The sequence below is a fragment of the Rhodnius prolixus genome, unplaced genomic scaffold (assembly GCF_049639745.1).
Source record: "Rhodnius prolixus isolate KJV_2025 unplaced genomic scaffold, Rpr scaffold_4, whole genome shotgun sequence".
NCBI lineage: Eukaryota > Metazoa > Arthropoda > Insecta > Hemiptera > Reduviidae > Rhodnius > Rhodnius prolixus.
This window is the reverse complement of record NW_027411614.1, coordinates 34,612,862-34,633,145: the sequence shown is the minus strand read 5'-3', so window position 1 is coordinate 34,633,145 and position 20,284 is coordinate 34,612,862. Positions and strand designations below refer to the sequence as shown.

General features: G+C 35.4%; 1 long non-coding RNA gene across 1 annotated transcript; it reads left to right on the top strand.

Moving 5' to 3' along the window:
* The first annotated feature begins 19,298 nt into the window (after nucleotides 1–19,298).
* LOC141455494 (uncharacterized) lies at nucleotides 19,299–19,925 on the top strand. Its single transcript, XR_012459305.1, has 2 exons — nucleotides 19,299–19,436; nucleotides 19,536–19,925. It is a non-coding gene; the product is annotated as an uncharacterized lncRNA (long non-coding RNA).
* Nucleotides 19,926–20,284: the final 359 nt, after the last annotated feature.

Here is a 20,284-nt window from a genome sequence, read left to right as displayed (position 1 = left end):
ACTTTTACCCCTTTTCTGATCTTTAAAAGCCACAAGCAACTCTATTTTAAAGTTCTACTACAATAAGTTATTTAGTTTTTATAAAACAGTACTCTAGATCAATGTTTTCTAAAAATCTATCTAAATAAAAATGTAAATGTTCCTTTAATCAAAATCTTAATTCTTCAAAAGTTCTTCACCAATTGCTTTGAAATTTTGGCACAACGTTGCATTCGAATACTGGGCGTGTTTTAATATACCTATTAGTATAAAGACGTCACCCTTATGACACGTAAAAAATGGTTGTTTTGAAAAACAGCGCCATCTGTTAGGCGTAAAAGCAACACACGCTATACTAAGTATTTTACGATTCGATTTCAATGTTTCCATTTGCATTGTTAAATTGAATGTTCATAGATTTCAATGTGCAACAAATAGCCCTGAATCCACCGGCTATAACGTTAACTATTTTCCACTGATTATGTCAAAGTGAGGCGTTTACGAAAATACTGCTGAATTCAGAAGTGCGTCTTCCAGCAATTGAGAATAATTGTCAACGGCATTACACATGCAACCTTCCGCAGTGCATGCCAAGCTGTGAATTAATTGGGGAACGACCGACATTGGGATTTATGCATTAATGACGCGTGCAACACGTCACATCCAAATCAAATTCGTGAATTGTGTGCAATCTTATTGACCACCTGCTCTCCTTCATCTCCAATAAGTTATCAATTATCTTTTAAACCGGAGCCTAATATTTTTAATTTGTATTTTAGACAAAACAATTATATTACTATTAAATTATAAAATAAAATTTTAAGCAAACGATTTTAATGTCGTCACAATTCAGAAGTAAGCGAATTAAAACCGGTTGCCAAAATATGTAAGTATGAATGGCTGCTAGAATTAAAGACAGCGAATCTGATTGCAGTGACGAGATAAAGAATAAGTACATTTAAAGAACATGTGGTCTGTTAGTTTATTTGTTTAATACATCCACCACTTCCGTTGCTCATCGTTGCTCTTTCTGTCAGTAATTATACTCATTCATATGCTGTAAACGCTTTATAAAACAGATGTATTCAAGGTCAATAACTACATAACTTGCTGTTTGTTTTTAATCATTATTACAATGTTCTTGTACTGATTCCACGCCCAAATCTTCCCCAAAAAATGAATAATTTCACAAAATTCATCGCTAAATTAAGTTAACTATATAAGCTATCTTGTTCATTGGCAGATTGTGCTTAAAATGATCACTGGTAGACAATCCCGCTTATTCAGTTTTGGCTCCTACGTTAAGGAGGTTTTAACGTTTTAAAATGTAATTCTGGACTATTTTGTTTACATTCCCGTACAATAAGCCCACTCATTACACTCGTATTTCCAAACGATCTTGCAAAAAATAAAAGTTACAGTGAGCTGTAAGAAGCTCATAGGAAGAGAAAATCTAAGAGCCATCAGGAGTATCCGAACCAGGAACCTTTCGTGGGAATTAAATTCGCAGATCAACCAGCCAACCCCAACCATTATTATTTCTGTTCTATAAATAATTATATTGAAATTTACAACTGCAGGTGCAATTAATCCTGCAACAAGTAAATTTAGTAACTGAAAAAAATTACGTAAGAAGAATTACCACCCTTTCAAAAGAGTAAATTATCGACAAATCGATAGGTCATCCGGTCTCAGTCGACTAATAAGTAGATAGTTTTTCAGGATAGCTGATATTAAATTAGGATATAAGAGATCTGTAAAAACAAAACTAGAAGTATAAGACGGAAGCGCGACTAGATCAGATTTAAAAAACGTTTTTATTCATCTAGACATTCCAAATAAGGGTGGTAAGAGATGACACATGACCTGGGGATCCATAGTGCCCTAGGTTTTCCATTTTAGAACAATTTAAAAGAATATATTTCCTCGCTTGCCCTTCACTTATTTTTCGCATTATTTTAGAAGCTTCTTCTAAGGCGTTTATAAAAATTATTAAAGGAATACATAGAAAAATAATATATATTATATGTGCGGCTATTAATTTAAATGTTATTAAAACGATAACCAACAGTGACAAACGAGAATGGTTCAGTATTAAATTTGGCAGTTTAGACAGATCTCGACGGACTTAATTTTCTTAGCGAGTTCATCAATTGTTGGTGTACAGCTGGGATGGACTGATGAAGTAGAACGTCTGACGGATATAGTTGGGTTGAAGTAGGATGCAAGTTGTTGGTGTAAAGAGAACAACAATCCCATACAGAGAGGATTTGCTTGTATATACAATATATACCGTGCCAGCCCAAGAGAGGTGTTGGTTTAACCGTCTAATAGCTCTGAAATGATAATGGGAGCCACAATAACTTCTCCAGATATGCCTGGATGACGGCTGGAAGTAGTAGTGTGGCAGAATGATGCAAGCATGGCAATGGTGGGAGGCGAGAAGGACAGGGAAATAGAACGCTAAGACGTTGTCCTGGAGATGAGTATAAGGAAGTTGGAGGAAGGGAAATTCCATTAAGTGAGCAGCCACTGGAAGACCTGGAGAAGAGACAGATGGGCAACACCTCGCGTTCCCAGACTGAATTATTGATACATGCGCAACCAACACCATACTTTCCACCCCCTCTCTAGACCTATACAAAACACAAGTCCATCACAAACTGTACACTACCTCTTCTTTCCATCCCTTATCTTCCCCTATCCCATATCTTACCCCTATCCCATATCTTTGCCACCAAATTGTTTTCCCAAACTTCCAACAACATATTCCCAGACAGCAGCTCAAAATCCACCACAACCCTCCTCTACCCACTTAAAATTATACATTTTATAAAACCAAAATCTCCCCTAGTCAGAGCTCCCTTTAAGGGATTTAAAACCCTATTCAGTTAGTTTGCCCTTCGCTACAATTAAATCATTTGAAAAGCCTAAGGCGGATACAAATCTTACCCATTTCAATAACAACTAAGTGAAACTTTGTAACGTGATGCTAACAGATAAATGAATTTACAGACTTAATAGAAAGAGTTTTGAACCCATCTTAGACAGTTAACGTCATCGCAAACATTAGGGTCTTTTGGGACTTATAGCCCATCAAAACAACCCATCTATGAGTCAGTCATTTAGCATTCCTAGCACATAGTATATCTGCTTGCAGCCCCTTTGTCACTCATCAAATCATTTTATAGCGCAATTTTACATGTATTCAACATCCGGCCACATAACGCTCTTGAACAAGCTAGGAAAAAGCAGTTCTTAATTTTTTACATGATCGCCACATTTGTCAAGAATGTTATGATTTGACAGAATTTAAATTTAATATGTTTCTTCATGCGTAGGTCACTTATAAATTCTTCTTAGTATGAGGTTGTCTTCGTAACTTTTGTACCAAAAAATCTCAAGCTATATTGCTCCAGATTTCTACGAGTAATTTGGTGCTTAAAAAAATAAGGCCTGCCTCTATACAGTGTTCTATCTTTGCGGTCAACACGGTCCATCACCGGACAGTGACTCGTAAGAAGCTCCAAGGAAGAGAAAATTATAAAGGCCAGCAGCTGGATTCGAACCCGGGATCTCCGCGTTTGAATCCAGTAAAGATTAACCTCTGGGCTAAACCTTTTCTTTTTTGCTGCTAATTAAAAAATAAAATAGTTTAGGACTAACTCAACAAATATAATATATTAAAGAAAAAATATAAAATTGGAAATGTCATTTTATAAGATCTAAAGAATAAATACTCGAATCATAGGTTACTTAAGCATAGAATATAGACCTGCGAAGCTAATATGTATTGTGGTACTGGGTTCGATTCCCGGTCTTAGGCCTTGGATTTTATGTAATAGTTAATAAAAGGAATTTACAGTAAAGTATGTTTTCTAGTCGCCTTCGTCCTCGACACCTAATTGATAGTTGGACGTTAACGTCACGCCTGAAAAAATAGGCGATTACTTTACTACTTTACTTTACTTTAACCAAAGAATAGGAAATAGCAAAGTTTTTTGAGGAATTAAAACCGTTCTGAAATGTAGCGGAATGAACTAAACTAAGATCTGGTTTGGAAATTCTTTTTAATCCAGTAATTTATTCTATTCTTTATCGATTTATTTTTAAATTAAGTCGAGCTGATATCTGAATTCATTAAAGTCCTTGGTATTTCTCGGGCAATGCCGGCCTGTGGACAAGTGTAATCTCGTTATTCAACATTACCCTGAATGAAGTATTGTAACTAAAGTTTTCACGAATTATATCGAAAGAATTCTCTAGTAATCGATAGTTAAATATTAAAATTAATTACTTGTAATATTTTTATGAACCATCATTCTCAAACATAACAAAAATTACGATATAACATGCAAATTAGGAAAGTTTGTTAAATTTTCTGAAATATTTGAGAAAATGTTAAGAAATATTTTAAACAAGTACTTAAACAAAAATTCATATAGTTTGTATTTACTCCAAATACAATTTCACTACACTGTTGAAAAAGTTTGAAAAAAGAAATTGTTTAAAATATTTTCTACACTTTTCTCAAATATTTCAGTGAGATCAGAAGTAAATGTTTAAAGTGCAATTTGTAAACTTTGACTTCCTTTATTTTAAGACAATCTACTTTAAAATTGACTACTGGTCCATGTAAAAGAGTTTTCAATGAATTAAACAACTTGATAAACTAACACTGTTGAGTGCTCGTGATCACGTGTTCTTGCAAAACAAACGTAATTTCTCGTACGAAGATAAAAGGAATCCTCGGAAAATGATGTACCGTTAGTAAGCCCATTAGACAAGGAAACTTTTATAAAAAGTGCCAGCGCACCTAGGGTCTGATAATGATCACGTAAGGGCCTAATGAGTTTTCTTAAAAATTTCGATTACTTTTATTTTTCCAGCATTCGGTGAAAGATTGAGGCTGTTTGGAGAGCAACTTATGCTTCAAAATGGTGTCAATTTTTAGAAAATGTATCTGTCTTTCTAACCGTGTCATCAGAATCGAATTCGGACTAAAACTTTCTGAGTAGTAACATTTTTATTGGAAAAAAGTAATGATTTTAGAAAAAACATTTAAAGTGACGTCACTCAAGAACCGTGGAAAATATGAAGTTGGCCAATACGTCATTGAACTCCACTTTAGATGTACTACACACAGTAGGCCTATGGACAATACTTACTGGTTCACCCTGTATATATACAATGAGATTAAGCTAAGCGTTCCGGATAATCCCATTGAACGAAGCCCGTAAAGGATGTGTATTAGATCATATTGGATAAGATTAGGATTTGTCTAGACTCTAGAGAGTGGTTAGTTAAGCCAAATTTCAAGCGACCTGCCATAGTTAATGTAACACCCTAAATTCCTTGGCTCCATGTATAAACTAAACAATAGGGTGGTCTCATACATTAAATTTTAAAAATATTATTAATTAAAATTAAAAAAAAAATCATGTATAACGAAGGAAATAAAAGTTAAATTAAATCTAAATTAATTCAGAAATACAGCAATAACATAGGAAATATATGAATATTAAAAAAAAAAAATTAAAAAATGCGAAAAAGAAATTACATGAAAATGTAACAATCTCACTGGGTCAGAGGTCAATGCTTAATAAAAGAGAATTTATTTAGGCTTTAAATAAATAAAACTAAACAATAGGATTTCCATCTCTCTCGCACAGCTTGTGTACATTGTGTATATCTGTGCTCACAAATCCAATGTTAGAAAAGGGACCCCTCCCTGAAGGTATAATTAGCAAGAAGTATGTACAATGTGCTTGGATTGCCATTGTGTTGTCTGGCTTACTAATTAAAGCTTTAGGGTGTTTACTGTACATATAAATGTAGAATATACAAATGTATGTATATAATATTGTATGCGTTTTTTTTTATATGTATATATTTTTCTGTTGATAACTTTTTTTCCTTCGGTCTTTTTTATTTTTATTTTGTGTTGCAAGGGTTGCAATATTGGCGTTGCAATCTGTGCACGTGTTTTAATGCACTTATTATACTTTTTTTTTTTAAATGTATTTATAAATTGTATAGAATACATTTTTTTTATGTAGCAAAAATGTACTGTTACATTTTTATGTAACAGTAAATCGCTAATTTTGGAATTTTGTGAGATCTATAGGTTATCCTAGCCCGGAGGTCGGCAACCCGCAGTTCGCGAGCCGCATGCGGCTCTTTTATCCAAATTTTGTGGCTCTTCAGCCTGCCCAAAATATCATATATTGTATATTTCAATTTTATTGAAACGAATGAAAATTCCATTTATTAGAGGTATTTTTTCAAAAATAATTTTAAATGTGATAGGTTCGAAATTGAATAGAATTATACAATATCATAATAAAGTACTTGATTTATATTGTAAGACTGCCGCCTTTTCATTCGTTAAGTTATTATTTATTTGTTTATTTACTTTGCAATATATGAAAATAAATATATAAAACATTTAAATATTATTAAATATCACAAAATAATAATTTGCGAATAAAAATGATCTACAGAGTTTGTTTACACTCATCATCCTTGCGGCTCTTGGTAAGATTTATTAAAATTATTTAAGGAGAAATGGCTCTCTACTTAAAATAGGTTTCCGACCCCAGTCCTAGACTAACAGCACAAATGATTCTTCACTGACAGTTCGCTTTACGAGGTATTGGAGTAGCTATTTCTACATTCACATGTCATCTCTGACAACATTTTTACTGATAATTTCAATACTTCGCACAGCAATAGGGTCTGCCGTATACGCGTAACAATTCTCTATACAGTTATATTAGACTCATCAGAATCAATACTAAGTGGAGATTTGGTAAGGCTATAATTGAGTTAAGCAATAATTATCAACATCAGGACTAGCTGCGGATTCGTAGCCTGCTAAAAGATAAAGCAGAGTTATCCTCTCAAATCAAGGACCACCCTGGTCTGACGACAATCAGCTTGAAATGTCCAATTCTTTTCGAATCTACTGATCTATCTCCATATTACAACTATCGGTCGAATACAAGTATTAAGGTTTTGGGAGTCATTGCAACCGACAAGCCCAACAAGCCTTACCATACTAAGCACCATGCTCATTCCAGCAGACCTGGAAACCGTGACATGGGCGTCCGAAGAATTGAGGAATAGCTCGACAGGTAATAATAGAAAGTTTGTTGTTCTTAGCAGACATCTGGCCTTTGATGGGAAGAACTTAACATCAGAATCAATAAACCCCCCCCCCCTACTAAACGGTGGTTCTGTGGATGCCATTTTTCATTGACAGTCAGCTTCGCCTTGAAAGGTAGTTGTGCAATCACCGTCTGTCGCTTTTACCCGACTGAGCCCAAATTGAGAAGCCCAGATCACAAACCAGCATTAGCTCTGTTCACCATTGAATCATCTATGAAAACATAATTGGTGTTTTAAGTTAATTTTATAATTGCTTCGTGGTTCACCTACAGTTCGTGTCAATAATAATCAAAACCGATCCTCGGCGACAAATTCTATTCAAAACTTAGACCTACTTAAAAAAACTCTACACCATTAATTTTTTTTTTTAAAGTAAATATAATTAATTAAAACAAAAAGAACTAGGGCATAATGGACGACAAGCAGAATGTAAACGCTTCCATTAATTACTATTATCATCCGTTATTTTCCGCTAAATGCACTTTTTTTTTGTAATTAAGATTAATTGAGAGGGTAATTATCGTCTGTTGTAATGCCGCCATTTATTAACAATTTTACAAATAATGAACTAGTGCAAAAAACAAATTTTTAAATAATGTTTACAACACTAAGAGCGCTTATATTTAGTGGAATGATGCGTTTATAGAATTAAATCATTAAACAATTCCTTACAATAAACCTTGGAGGAGCCAAACCAACATCATGGATGATTCAATTAGGATTATGCAGCAGCGGGTTGCCAATTTGATAGTAGAATATTAGCTGGGACAACCATTATTTAATGGTTCAGTACAGAATGTCCATTTAGATAAATTTGAGAACTACAAAAAAGAAATATGCTTGAACACATATTGTCTACCACTACATCCTCTTCCCGGAGAAACAACTTAACCAGATGAAGAAGTACGAACGACAATCATGATGAAAGTACGAACAACAAGGAGCTAGAATATCCCTTTGTTACAGTAACTTGAACTGATATAAAACATTATTTAAACTATAGTTGAGAAGTTATTTTAATTAAAAATCAAAGAAATTAGCTTAAATATCTGAAGGAATTAGTTGTATTGTGTAAATATTAAATTGGATATGTCAAACGAGTCAGAGAAGTTCGAATGAAGCAAGATACTGTAGAATTAAAGATCGAGTTCTCTACACAGTTCTATTTTGATCTTAGTAATCTTCTTATATTTAGAAATGACCCATTCAGTGTTTCTTAGGATACAAAGAGATTTTTAAAGAGATGCCATTAGTAATATTTGTTTTTTTCAACATGTCTACTGCAATAACTAATTTATTTTAGAGTTCTGCAGAATTATATACTATATTAGTTACATTGGTTATATCTTATTTAAAGCGATGTGTAATACGGATCTGGTAACTAAACTAATATACGTATTATATATAAAACTGACTAACAAAAAATATGGTTTGCTTAAAATAGTCGTAGGAATCGCTTACAATATGGTTCCTAAAATTGTTATGGTTCCAGAAATTTCTCATGATACTTGGTAAAACCGCTACTGAAACTTATCTTTTGTTAAAAGAAGTTTATGGCGATGAATGTTAATCACGTGCGCGAGTTTTCAAGTGGTTCAAGCGTTTCCAAGATGGCCGAGAAGACGTCAGAGATGATGACCTTCTACGGGTCGCCCTTCCACGTCCAAAATGGATCAAAATATCGATTATTACTACCGTGGGGTGCTTGCTCAACTCCGTGAAAGAGTAAGGAAAAAAACGACCCGATTTGTGCAAGAACAAGTCATGGGTTCTCCATCAAGACAACGCGCCGGCTCACACTGCATTGTCTGTCAAGACGTTTCTAGTCAAGTACAACATCCCCAGTTTTAGGCCATCCGCCTTATTCGCCTGTCCTGGCCCCATGTGACTTTTATCTGTTCCCCAAAGTCAAATCTGCATTAAAAGGGACACGATTTCAGTCCGTTGAAGCTGTGAAAGAAAAAGCGGCACGCGTCATGCAGGTGCTCAAAGAAAAAGATTTCCAGCACAGTTTCGAACAATGGTAAATTCGCATAGAGCGTTGTAGGGATAGGGGAGGGGTGTATATTGAAGGTGATAATAACTAAATATGTATACATTTAAAATAAAATGTTTTACAGCAATAGTCTCGTTATTTAATAGCCACACCTCGTACTTAATGAACTTTACAATAATTGTTTCATCGTACAACAATGAAATAGTGAGGTTACTGACGCAGGAGGAAACATTATGGACTAGCGCAGCGTTAGACTGATAGTGACAAAAGCAAAATTAAAGATTAGGAACTACCGGTCTCACCAAAGCATTTATCCTTTGAAGGAGCATTATATCACGCTTGGCAGAACTCTACTGTGAAACTCCTGAAGTTCAGGTCAGTACCAAAACTGTGCGTCCTTTATTGGTTTCCAAGCTCTTTCAACTAGCAATCCTGTTGGGTCGAATACTTTGTATTTATTTATTTTTGAACCACAATTTTATATTGAGTTTTTTGGCGAATTACTTAAGCTTTGCTGTCAACAGATAGTAAAGAGATACAGGATTCATAGGAAAGAAAACTGTAACTGTAGAATTTGCTGAAGAAATTTTCACCTGAAGGCAATCGGCGAGATGAAGGCACGGAGCTTGAATTAATTCATTCTGACTCCCAAAATTAGCTGAACACTAAAATTCTTAGTATTCAATCTCATTTGGCAATCAATTTACTCAAATTCTTTAATTTTTTCCTTAAATAAATTAAATAATTTCTAATTATACCCATTTCTTCAGAACCTCAATCCAGCAACTCAATAAAAATAGTGGAAGACAAAGAACATGAACAAGTGGTCAAATTGGAAGACCGCGGAAGGTTGAAAAGCCAAAGAACGAAGAAACGGGAAAGAGTTCTGGAAAAAGGCTCAATAAAATAGCCTTCGCTCAGCGAGGAAGCCTGCAAATAAATGATTGTAATGCCAGAAGTAAAGTAAATAATAAAACAAGACTTGGTTTATTGTAGAACAACTATACAATTATGAAGTTATGGAGGAGTCGAATAGTGTTCAGGTATAAAATCATCACCGAAGGAAATCTTTGCCCCTCTCACCGTATATTTATTTACAACAGTACATTGCGGAACAACAATTAGTACTGTACATGGAGATATAAAGGAAGAGGAAATAAGGACGTTTTGCAAAGATAGGAGACCGAAAAGGAATGATTCCGCTAATGAGATTGAGGATTTTAGATTGGAATATCTAGAAAGCAGTGGAAATTGGTTGAACCTCATGACATTCACCTCATAGTTCAGCTCTGTAGGTCCAGATTGACCTACAATAAATAAGTCTTTTGTTTATTAGGGGTAGTTCAGTGTAATTTCCTAGCAAGTATCGTAATAGATCTTGTTTTGTCATATTTAAGTTTAGAGGAAAGATACCACCTGAATTGAGGGTCCAGTATAATCACAGGTATCGTACTTTGTACGCGTGAGGGATTTGAATTGGTTTAAAATTAATGAAACAGGATACCTCTTTTCCCGAAGATACCTACATAAAGAAATAAAATAATATAAAAAAATCAGGACTGGTTGCTCGCATTGTCACAATGACTAGGTATTAATTTCAAAGAGAAGTTCGCTCCTTGCGGCAGGAAAAAAAACAAAATTTATTTTTCTGTTAAAATCTTTTATTTTAGACTTAAGTCTAAGTTAAAAGAAACTCTTTGGTAAGATTTTCAAAAAAATTGGGAAATATATATCATTAACCCATTTATGTTAAACGAATGTTCCAAAAAAACGCCCTGACATTCATTTAAAACCGAAACAACTTTTTTAAGAAATAAAATAAGAAATCGGTGGAGAATAAATGCCTCTTAATGGCATAAATTTTGCGAATTACAGCTATTTTTTCGCTTAAAATAGTTTCATGAAAATTGTGTTTCTCATTGTTTTTGCATGAAAAATTCATGCACGTTTTTTTTTTCCTCCCACCACACATTTAATTTTTATTTATTTAATGTTATTTTTTTTAAATTTATAGCACCAGTATATGAGCTATAAAACTAAAAGGGGAAATTCTAAACGCACTAAGTGATCTAATTCTTTGCGGACGGCCTACTGGGAAACATACTGAGGAACATTGGAAGGAATGGTAAGTTGGGCGAGTGGAGGTCAGCTCGCAAAGGAATTCTTTATATATTTTCCAGGTAGAAAAACTATTTCTCTTAGGAAATCCATATGATTATTCTCCTTAACTCTTGTTTCTTGTTCCATACTTTCCAACTCGGAGAGAATTTTGCATTCTTTACCTTTTGTAGTAAAATAAAAATGGAATATATAATAAATATGGCCTAAAAGAATTTATATACAGCCTTTATTCCGTTTTAGTTTATTGCTGAAATACAGCGGTCTTTTGTTTTTACTTTCTCTTGCCCATCCTAAGTGGATGCAAAGCGATCGTGAAGGCTTTTGATTTGAATCAACTGTATCACGCGTTTTTTTTTTTTTTTTTCTAAAAAGTATGATTGGGTTTTGGAGGAAACCAGTCAACCAGCAGCGTCTCTTTAATCAATATATTTTTCACTGTGAAGTTTACTCAAAGAAAATGGGGATCATTTTCAATTGAATCCAAAAAGTCAAGACACCTTTCCTTCCTGATGTTCTTCTGGTCTTGCGAAAGCTTTTTTGGAACCATTTTTGCGCAGATTTTTCTCATCCCCAAATTCATTGGTCAAAATTTGATGGCCGAAAAGTTCTTGAAAAACTTCGAAAAAGGGTCATTCATGTCACAGACCAACCATCAAGAACAAGAGGATGTTGCATCACGATAATGCTCCTTGTCACACAGCAATTTCAATAAACGAGTTTTTGGCCAGTAAAAACATTTCTGTGGCTCTTCAGCCTCCTTATTCGTCTGACTTGAGTCCTTGAGACATTTTTCTCTTCCCGAAGTTGAAAAATCACCTCAAGGGAACTCATTTTGGGACAGACGAAAACATTCAAACGGCTGTAACCGACCAGCTGTAGGCTATTCCAGTATCGAAGTTCGAGCACTGCTATGAGGAGTGGAAGAAACGTCTCCAGCGCTGAGTGGCTTCAGAAGGAAGTTGACAATATAGAATTGTAATTCTTTTTGGATAAAAAAATTTTAAAAAATCAGTCTCATTACTTAATTTACAGACCTCGTACGATTTAAGTTGGTGGTATTTTGTTTGCCTAAAGTAGATCTACGAAAAGTCAAGTAATGCCTATTATTTAAGGCGAACTTTACATCCAACTACCGATTAGGTGTCCTGGACGGAAGCGCATGGTAAACATACTTTACTTTTAATTCCTATCATTAACCGTAAAATGAAACCCAAAGCCTAGATAGGGAACCGAACCGTGTAGTACCACTATGCATCTCTTACCGCTCGGCGCTTCAGTAAATCTACGACTCTTATTTGAAATCTCTTCTGAAGAAAATAAATTTTAAGTAAGTTAGGGACTAGTTTTCGTTTAAAACAGCATTTTAAGTAAAGTTGTCTGAAAATACTAGTTCCTGGAACAAATTTGAAAACTATCGCAAAACTGGAATGTCACTATTTTGAACTGATTTGTCCACTGTGTGTTTAGTTTTAAAGATTATCAATATATCACTATATGTAAACAAAGTGATCCATTTAAAACCCAATCGCTAATAACTTTTTAGCAAAGCGGAAATCCGGAAAAACCCATTAAATAAACTATATGTTTTTTTGTCTAGTTTTCAAATTTTCTATCCCCAATGCTGTATCTTCATTTTTGGCGGAGTTAGGGTAAAAACCAGATCGGGGTTTCATAAGCTGGTTTTGACAATTATTGTGAAAACTACATAAAAAATTGTGAAAAATAACTTTGACCCCGTTTCGATATCCCTAATATTTGTCGAGATATTTAGGATCAAAGTTACAATTTTATCTATTCGTGAACGGTTTTCAATATTAATTTTCCACCAGAAATACACGTTTTTGGGAGCTCCTCTGTCTGCAAAAAATGTTATTTGTGACGCAAAGAACAAAAGTAATAATAATTGAAGATTTTAAATTAGTGTAATGTAATGGTTATTGGTTAGTCAGAATAAATTTGTTTTATCATCAAATAAAAGCAATCATCACATCATTTTAATGCACCCAGTATGCAAGACTTCTTGACCTATGATTACGGTAAGAATATCTTACCAGGGTGTTGGTCTAGTGGTCAAGAACGTGGTTTTGTAAGTGGAAGATCCCCAGTTCGAATCCCGCGTATGATTACATTTTATTTAAAATAGTATTATGATGTATTTTAAGTATTATGAATGACTGCATTAATTTAATTTGAAATATTTCGAACAAACCAGGAATTAAAGAGAGAATTGGAATTAAACTCTCCTCTAAACTGAAAAAGATTTCCAAATCGCTAGTCAAGAAGCAGAAGAAGGGCTGACAGATTCAGTGCTGACACCGTTTACCTTCAACTACCAATAAAATAGATGAAAGCATAAAGAATGCACAAAAAAATAAGAGATGATAGAATGCGAATATGCCATTCAATTAAAAAATAAAATGAATTAATTTTGTGATTCATTTTGCACTTTATTTGCATTATTCCTTAACTTTATAATATAATTTAATTTACTTTTCACATGCAGTCTTGCTAATAAATAAATGAATTTATTAATTATGCAAGTAAAGCATAAAAATGTTCACTGGAAATTAGTTTATTTAATAATGCGCTTTTCATGTAAACGTTTCCAATTAAGCTACAAGGAAAACTCATTAAATAATTAACGACTTCACCAGAGATTTACCAGAATTTATTTTTAATATGGTTTTATGTAGCACCATTGAACTTAAAGTTGCAATAATATATTAATTATTTTATCCATTATTATTATTATGAGATTATTGTGGAGAATCATCAATCACGATCAGTTGAATGTGAATGGTGGCCGAGTTAAGATGAGTTAAACTTAGTTAACCTGCGAAATAATATTGTTCATCAAGGTGAGCCTATTGTTGCTCGTCCAATTGGATAAAATGAAACAGTATTTACTCTTATCTGACAAAGGTTTTCCCTCAACTATTTAATGCATTTCCTTTCTTTTTAGTTTGCATTTGTTTTTTATGTGTTTAATGCACTTCTAACTAACTTGCACAAAAAACCTAACTAGAAGTGCATTAAGAAACTAGTTTGGTAAGTTGAAACTTGCTAATAGCGATTCTTTAAAATGGTGTTGCACTCGTTAGAGGAATCCAGGCTCTTGTAGTAGGCGTTCTTAACCAGTTTAACCAGGTTTAATAATTAATGTAATCTCTTAAGTGTAGTAAAGAGTAGTTATACATATTACAAGAACTATTAGTTAACATCTTTTACAATCCTATTTTTTAAATTATACTCCTTAAATATATATTTATTTATCGATTCGCTAATAATTTTTTATCTTTAAAAGTACCTCATATTGTCCTTAGATCTAACAGCTTAACAAAATGTGGCAATATGACCGAGCTGGCCAGGTGTGGGGCTTAGGGACAATCACATATGTAACAAACTTCTGGACAAATTAGCACATTGAAAGTGCCACTTTACTTTTATCAATTTGCACAATTCTTTTTTAAAGAATTTCTAAAAAAGGTTAACTACGATTTTTTAAAACTTGGTGTACTTAATGCTCATCTATAGTTCTTAAACCTTTAAACGGGAAAAATCTTTTAAGACTACATCTGCAAGAAAGCATTGCCCAATTGCTCTATTCCACTACCTATCACGAATTAAATATTATTAAAGATTGAAGGTGTACCAACATTCTAAATCTGATGAACGTTGACTGATTGGAATTGCCGCTTTTGTGGGTATATTTTTTTAGTTTTTAAGAAAATAGTTAGTTCGGAGCATGAAGAACTGTTCAGTAGAAATTGTAAGTTTCAAGCTAATTTCATTAAATAAACTGCGTTGCAGGAATTAGAATTAGAAACGGGGCGGGACCTATGCCCCACGGCACCACAGCCACAAGAGGCTTATTGTGTTTTCCCCTTTTTGGATCTAGCAGACGAAACCTCCCCTACTAAGGAGGTTAAGGAATTTCCCGCTACTTTCTCCTTTGGTCTCAAAGTGCCAAAGGTTTCATAGCGCAACCGCTCGATAGCGACACAATCGAACAACAGGTGAGAGGCCGTCTCCTCTTCTTCCTGACACAATCTGCCCACCGGTTCCGAGCTGATAAGCCCCACCTAGTACAGAACTACTTCCTGAACCTACTATGTCCCCGTAAATAGACCTGTGATCAGAGTAATCTGATTTCTACCCAAGCACAGAGACTCTTCGGTTCTTTGTTTACACAGTCAAGGCGACATTGTCTTGCAGATCCTCCAGATCCACACGAACCGAGCCCTTGGTGATGCCCAGGACAAGCTCCAGGCTAATGAAAGAAGTGTTAGCTCCATTCCTGGTCAGATGATCAGCTATCTCATTCCCTTTAATCCCCACATGATCCGGCACCCATTCCAGTCGAACTTTATTGTGTCGAGTCAGTTGTTCTAGGGCCTCTCTGCATTCCCAGACCAGGGAAGAGATGATTCTGAAGGAAACAAGGGTCTTCAGTGCAGCCTGGTTGTCCGAAAAGATGCTGATCTCCCAATAACTAGGATCCATCCGCAGGTTTTCCTCAGCACATACTTTAATCGCGATTTGCGATGAAGGAAAGTCAGCGTTCACACCAGTTTTATTTTTTTAATTCGACGACTTTACGTTAGTGACGTAACTATGTTAGTGGTTTAAAATAAAAAATTTACTCGCTAACAGTATAATTAGCTTGAAAGAAATGTAAGCAATGAGGTCAGTCAATAAACAAGAATGAAACATAACACGCCAGAACTCATTTCCTGTGGTTGGTTTAGAACATTTGCTGATGCCAGTAATAGTACGATGACGTAAAGAAGGAGATGGTGGAGAATTGGGGCAAACTTGCTAGCTATAACAAATAGGTCACATGCGGCGGGGTTAGGCCAATAAATGGAGACTAGAAGAGCATCAGTGCAGCGATGAGTTTTGGTTTTAGGCTGCGCATGTGAACCAAAACGCCAGCTAGAGTACATTTTACAGAACAAAACCTCCGTGTCTAGTTTATGGCTAAACGAGACATGTTCAGGATGAGGAAAAGGTAAGTGTGGGTTTGAACACTGTCAGTATGATGCACAAATCTATTGTTTGCCAGTTGGTTTGTAGTAGATTCAAGCAGGAGTAATCCCATGGCCAGTTGTACAACGTGAGGTAGAAGGTTTGCATAACTGGCGTGTCACAGCCGCGTAGAGCACGTTCCAACCATACCCGAACATCTAGCCAAACGTTGGCTTACACATCGTCACCTCACACCCATGCACTGAATTCCAACCATCTCTCCCATTATAAAATCATTAAAAAGCATGTTTCCCACAAACTGTTACCGATTACCTCCCATTTCCGTGCACATACTGTGTATATGAAATCGTTTTAAATATTAAATAGTATTTCACTAAACCTCTCGATTTGATAACATTTTATTGATTGTTTAATCGAGTCTTATCGCTAATCAATTTTTTATCATTCAGGAAGTTTTTATACCGACATGTATATTGATTTTGATTCTGTATTTCTAACTTAAAAAACATATTTAGTGAAAAAAACGTGACCGGATTTAGACTCTAGGTTAGAATTTTTCACTTTTGAGAATAATTTATCGTCTGAATTAGAAACGTAAACGATAAAATAATAGAACTAGACATTCAAAATATGTTCATCTACTCTGGATAGCCGCAAAACAAGAGGAAGCTCAGCGTTCACTCCCAAACAAAATCTTTTAAAGTCTTAAATACTTAAGCAAAATCGTTAATCCTGCCTTAATATCTACTGTTACACATCCCGTAACTGACCTTCAGGAAGCGAAGACATTGTGTTAAATAATGATACTCTCGCTACCCAACCTCACAGGTCACCAGCTAAAGAAAGCTGTTATCTTAACCGCCACAAAACTTCTTAATGCTTATTTCCATGTACTAGGGGCACTACTTATATTTTGAGCCTTGGCAACACTGAGTGTTGTCAGGTACTATCTGACGTTTCCTCTTGAAAGTTTGACATTTTTGACCATAACCTTCTTCAGAACGTTTTGTTATTTGAGCGCGATTTGTGTTGTTTACAGTCACTTGAAAATTGTGTCTCAGCGAAAAAATGGAATTAACTAGTTAACACAGGGAAGGGATTAGCTATGAGGTTAGCATACTGGACTCCCACGCGGAGGTCCCGGGTTCGAATCCAGCAGCTGACCCTTAGATTTTCTCTTCCTAGGAGCTTCTTACAGCTCACTGTCCGGTGATGGACAGTGTTGTCTGTAACGAGAGAACACTGTCCGGAGGCCGGCAGTACACTGGAAAAAGCTCCGGGCGCTAATAACCTTGGATGTTGACGCGCCTTAAATCATTAAAAAAAAAAAAAAAAAAAAACTAGTTAACATTTTCGTGCAATGATTTATTACGACTTTCGACGTGGATTATCAAGACAGGAGTGCATCAATCAACTTACTTCCACTTTTGGCGATAAAGCCCCATCCTTTGCCACTGTGAAATGCTGGTATAACGAATTCAATCGTGGTCGTCGTTCGCTCACCGACGAATGTCGTGAAGGTCGTCCAAATCAGTTGTCGTGTCAGAAAACATTGATGCTGTGCAAAAACTAATAATGCAAGATCATCATGTGACATACTGAGAGATTGAGGCAACCTTAGGCATTAGTTCCACCAGCATACGAGTATATAAAATATTGCATGATCATTTAGTCGTGAAAAAGGTCTGTTCTCGTTGGATCCCACATAATCTGACAAAATCTCAAAAAGAAGCTCGTGTCGATTGGTGCAAACAAATGCTTAAGAAATACAATGGCGGTGCTTCGAAAGACGTTTATAAGATTGTAACAGGTTACGAATCTAGGATATATGCGTATGAGCCGGAAACTAAACAGCAGTCTACTGAATGGGTGTTTCAAGAGGAACCAAATCCAACAAAAGTTGTTCGCGCTCGAAGCACTTCGAAACAAATGGTCGCCTGTTTTTTCGGAAAAACTGGTCATGTGGCAACAGTGCCTTTAGAGGAACGTAGAACGGTCAATTCTGAATGGTACACAACCATTTGTTTGCCGGAAGTCTTCGATGAAATAAGGAAAACAAACAAGAGCCGTCGAATCATTCTTCATCAAGACAATGCCAGCTGTCACACATCTCGTCTAACAACCGACTATTTGAGCATCTGTCCGCCGTACAGTCCTGATTTGGCACCAAATGACTTTTTTTTTGTTTCCGAATGTTAAGTATAAATTACGTGGACAACGATTTTCGTCGGCAGAAGAAGCCGTTGATGCATTCAAAAACCATGTTTTGGAGGTGTCTCAAGCAGAAGGAAAAAATGCTTTGACAAGTGGTTCGAACGCACGCAGAAGTGTATAGATCATAAAGGAGAATATTTTGAAAAACAATTTTCAATGACAAATTACTGTTGTTTTTTTTAATTATTAGGCTCAAAATATAAATAGTGCCCCTAGTTCGTAGTACCGTATAGTGTCAGGATTAATTCCTATAATAATACTCTAGGTTGGTCCACTGCCTCTTAAATTTCCTTAACCTCCTCTCCCTGATAATTTTGGCGTTCTAAAATCGTTTTCAGATTGCCAGGACTCGTTCTAGTCTATAAAGTTCGGCTACACACCTCACTTGTTAGTTCATTAGCTTTGCGAGCCATGCTTCTAACCGTTCGGCTCTATGGTATATTCACTTCCAACCCCTAGGAGCCAACCAACCTCTTTAGAAAACAAAACAAAAAATTATAGTAAAGGCGGAAAGCTGGCAATTACGGGTGAAACTCGTTGGTGCTGTATACCCTCGCCAGGCAGAGTCCGGTAACTCTCTCGGACTCTATCGGGAAGCGCCCAAAATAGAAGAGAAAATGACAGAACCACTTATTCAACAGCATCCTTCTACCTCCAAATTAATTATCAATAACCATAAATTATAAATATTACAAATAGAAATACTTTTTAAAGTCTTGTCTCCTGCCAATCTAATGGTTATTTTAGTTTTTGTTTTCCACTTCTTGTTTAACTTTTTTTCTCGGTTAAGTTTATGTTTATATTTGTATTAGTGCGTCAGTTGTGTTTGTGTGTGTGTAGAAGAGAAAAGTTTTCTTTGGTAGCGCTGTATTCATTGTGTAGTGAAGGCAATATAAATCCAGTAGAGGTGGCCAACTACCCGCATGAATAATTCCTAGAGTTTTGTCTTGTACGGCCACGGAAAGAGGTAAGTTGAAGTAGTGGAAAGACTTTGGAGGTATTCTGTCTATATATATATATATATATATATATATATGGATCTTACCCTCCAGTCGTATGTTTGCAGGTGGAAAGCCAGCCGAGTATACAGTAGTTTGGCCTCGCTCACCGAAACACTGAGACACACTGGAGCTGGTGAGATCTTATGAAGACAGCGTGAGGTAGTGTCCCTTCCTCACTTATACCAACTGAATCACAACTGAGAACCTCTTCCTTTCGTCCTTCTTCCTTTCCTTCCTAAGCTACTCCTTCTAACCTCATACTTCGACAATCTCTCTCTCTCCTTCCCCGCTGGAACTGCTCTTCTCTTCGAGGATGGAGTTGTGAATGACAGAAGCAGGATTGTCAACTTACCTGAATTACAAAACTGTACCTTAGTTGCTAAGGCAAAACCTTCTGAATGGAGGTAGAATTTGTTTTAAATAAACAGGAATGACGTAACGTCTCTTTTCTCTAACCAACTCAAGTACTTTGTACAATACCAGTTGTACCCACTAGTTCTCTTCACAGCTGAACTCAACTTTGTTAATTTGTACATGAATTAATACATACGTATTTGTATATAATATATATATGTAGCTATCTGCAAATATATGCATATTATACAAATAATATATACTAAGAGAGGAAGAGATAGAATGAGAGGGTGGATGTGGGCTAAAAAAGGAGATGATTCCCAAGGGAACAATGCTGCCAACAGAAATACAATACCTAATAATATTCAATACTAGTATCATATATTGAGTAACCAAATACCTCTCAAAACTGTCACAACCGTTCAACTTATATTGTGTTTGTAACAACCACAGAACGCAT